This window comes from Theobroma umbraticum, unplaced genomic scaffold (assembly GCF_002168275.2).
Source record: "Theobroma umbraticum cultivar Fairchild unplaced genomic scaffold, ASM216827v3 scaffold_81.0, whole genome shotgun sequence".
NCBI classification, from domain to species: Eukaryota; Viridiplantae; Streptophyta; class Magnoliopsida; order Malvales; family Malvaceae; genus Theobroma; species Theobroma umbraticum.
This window is the reverse complement of record NW_018397268.1, coordinates 3,784,634-3,788,078: the sequence shown is the minus strand read 5'-3', so window position 1 is coordinate 3,788,078 and position 3,445 is coordinate 3,784,634. Positions and strand designations below refer to the sequence as shown.

Here is a 3,445-nt window from a genome sequence, read left to right as displayed (position 1 = left end):
ATGTTATGTTGGTCTGCTTGCCACGCACCCCTACTATGCAGGCTGGCGTGCCCCTAGCCTGCGTACGGCCCGCCCATGGTGTGCGGGCTTGCGTGCCGCGCACCCCTGCTATGTGGGTTGACAGGTCTGAGCCACCCGCGTGCAGTCTGCCTGGCTCTGTGCGGGCTAGCTTGCCCAGGGGCCTGTGCTGTGCGCCCCTGCTGGCACCCTACACTTGCCTTCTGCTATCCAGTGGGGGTTCTCTCCCAGCAATAGTCCCCCATATACCGACACTCCAGCACACTTTCGGATCACCTCCAATGTGCTGAACTGCGATCTGTGACATTTTATCCAGGACAGATCTATATTAAGACAACTAGTATTACGTGACATCACTTATTTATTAAAGTATTAATAATTTTCATTTATTATACTATTTATATTAAAATTTTATGTAGTTAATGATGTTAATGAATTTATTAATATTTTTACGATTTTGTAAGAAGTGGAGTCAAAGACTCCAAGTCAAAGATTTATCAAGAAGTAATTTATATACTAATATTTAAATAATACATAAAAATTTTTTTATATAATTCAAATAATAATAATTTTTAATTATTATTATTTTAATTATAACATCACTCAAAAAAATTTCTGGATCCGCATAAATTTTACCATGTATTGCTTCCCTGCAAAGTGTCTTCCAAGCTATCAGAAGGCATGACCCTATTTTGACATATTCTAAACTAAACAATGTTAAGGAAACCTAGCCTGTAACGTGCCTAACAAGTTCTAATTTTCAGTTTGATGCCCAATAAATTCTAATCGAAGAATTAATATGCAATGATCAAAAGCTAAGATTAGGGAAACTTACTGTTATATTCTTTTATGCTAATTAATATTTGGGCTTCCAGTCTTATTGTTATATTCGTACACTGAAGTTGAAAAATGTTTGGGCTTCCAGTCCTGTTGTTATATTCTTACACTGAAGTTGAAAAATGTTTGGGCTTCCAGTCTTATTGTTATACTCTGACATTGAAGTTGAAAAGTTAAGAATTGTATGTCTTCTACAGTCCACATGTTATCTAACTTTAATCATTCCATAATTTTACTTGTAAGATTATTTTATTGATATTGAGAAGATGATACATAATTTATTAACAACCAAAATTAAATATCTACAATTTCTTTTAAAAAAAAACTTATTATGTTATTGTCATTTACAGAGGAAAATTTAAAAATAAGGGAAAAAGAAAACCCAACTCCGACCTGCCGGATTCGAACCAGCGACCTAAGGATGGCCTTGAGCGAAGCCCACTACAGTCCTCCGCTCTACCAACTGAGCTAAGGTCGGTTTGTTGTCGAGAGCAAAAGCTAAGGAAACAGTAGTGAATAGAATGAGCAGATTGCTAATATGAACCTTCTTGATTTTTCCCTTTTACATTTTTTTATTTGTTTTCAAATTTTGTTATAAGGTAAAAACAAATTTATATTTTTTTGTTACTATATGATTAATTAATATTGTGTTTAATATTTTTTACATATTGCTTTTACGATAATCAAATCCTGCCACATTTGAACCTGTATCTCATGCATCATTGACGAAAAGGGAAATTATTCTTGCAACCCAATCTTCTCATGTTCTTGGACAAAATGATTCTATTTGACTCTTTAAAATTTTCTATCAAATGTTAGACAACTACTTTTGATAAAATAGGATTATTTTTTACTTGAGGCCTTAGCTTGTACAACTTTGTTTATGAAAACGATTGAATATAAAGTAAAGTATCTTAATTTTTACTTACATTACATATAGGTTTTATACAGATAAAAGGTAATTTTATTTCATCTTATAAATCTCAATTGTATATTACCTCACGATATTATTGTTGTATTGTAAGCATTTGTTATATATACATTAAGAGTCTATTTGGTTTGATTTTTTTTTTTAGTTTAAAAATTATTATGAAGTTTTTATGAAAAATAATAACTTTTAAAATTAAATTAAATCTGATTGGTAAATTTACATTTATAAACTCTTTTTATAAATAAGTTGTTTGACAAAATAATTTATATAAGCTCTAATTTTAATTAAAATTACCATAAAAGGTATTTAACAAATAATTTTCTATTAATCAAAAGTTCTTTTGTTCATAATGAAAAAAAAGTTAACTTTATTTGTTATTTATTTAAAATAAATCTTTATAATTAACGATTGTTTAACTATCGTTAGTTAAACCATCACTTATAATTTCTTATCATGCAGTGCTGATATGGCATGCTAACATTTCATGGTGGATGATAATGTGACATAATGACAAGACCACGTGATATTTTTACCTTTAATGTCAACATCATACGAATATAAAATGATAAGTGACGTTTTGATTAATATTAGTTTGTTAAGCATTAATTATAAAGAACTATTTGACTCAAAATAAAAGTACATGAACTTGATTAAACATAATAAAATAATAAGAGATTATTTAAATTTTTTTAATAATCAAGGACTTTTTAAATAATTATGCAATACATAATAATTGTATAATTAAAAAAAATTAAAAAAGTATACCTTTTAAATTGTTGAAGCACAAAAAGAATAAGGGAAAATTGATTTTTTTTTTAAAGAAGAAACCCTTCTTATTGAACGTGGAAAGCATAAGCCCATTACATCATAAAACAACAAAGCTTCAATATCATGTGGAGGATCAACAAACATGACTAATCTTTCAGTATTATCTTAAAACTCATGCTTGCAATATAATCTGCAGCTCTATTCCCTTCTATGAAAACATGTCAAGCCACCACTTCCCATTGTCGAGGGAAAGACTCTTAATTGCTTGGATCAAATCTAATTTGTGACAAGGATGAGGAAAGACAGTGTTAATGACCTAAACTATTATTTTATTATCAATTTGCAAGTCAATTTTCCTATAGCCCAACTCCCAAGCCAATGCGAGCCCTTGGAAAATGCCCTAGAGTTTAGCTCTAGACGTTGAACATTTCTCTAGTTGAAGAAAAGCCACCCAACTAGTTCCCCTGTGCATTCCTTGTTGGTATATGCCCTAGAGTCAATTAGATTGATCAAGAGATATATTATCATTTTAATGCATACTTAATCGTATAACAATATGTGATAAAAGTTTTCCTTCATATCAATGCAATAATAAGAAGTTATTGAGTATTAATTAGATGAAACCCATAGAACATAAAGGCCTTTAAGAGAATTGTAAAGTTGTTACAATTATGAGATCACTATACATTAAAGTCATATTCCTAAAATAGTTCCTGGTTATTATATTGACAAAACAAGGCATTGACAATGCTCAAAGACTAGTACATGTTAAGCCTCTTTACTTGAGAAGTAAGCAATCGATCTTATATATTAAAGTATATGAGATACTTGAGGATAACATGTGGGTGCTTGTTAAAGAACAAGTTTGCTGAACATGACTTATTGTAAGAA

General features: G+C 30.4%; 1 non-coding gene across 1 annotated transcript; it reads right to left on the bottom strand.

The window, feature by feature from the left end:
• Positions 1–1,242: 1,242 nt before the first annotated feature.
• TRNAY-GUA (transfer RNA tyrosine (anticodon GUA)) lies at positions 1,243–1,333 on the bottom strand. Its single transcript is given in 2 exon segments — positions 1,243–1,278; positions 1,297–1,333. It is a non-coding gene; the product is annotated as a tRNA-Tyr (tRNA).
• Positions 1,334–3,445: the final 2,112 nt, after the last annotated feature.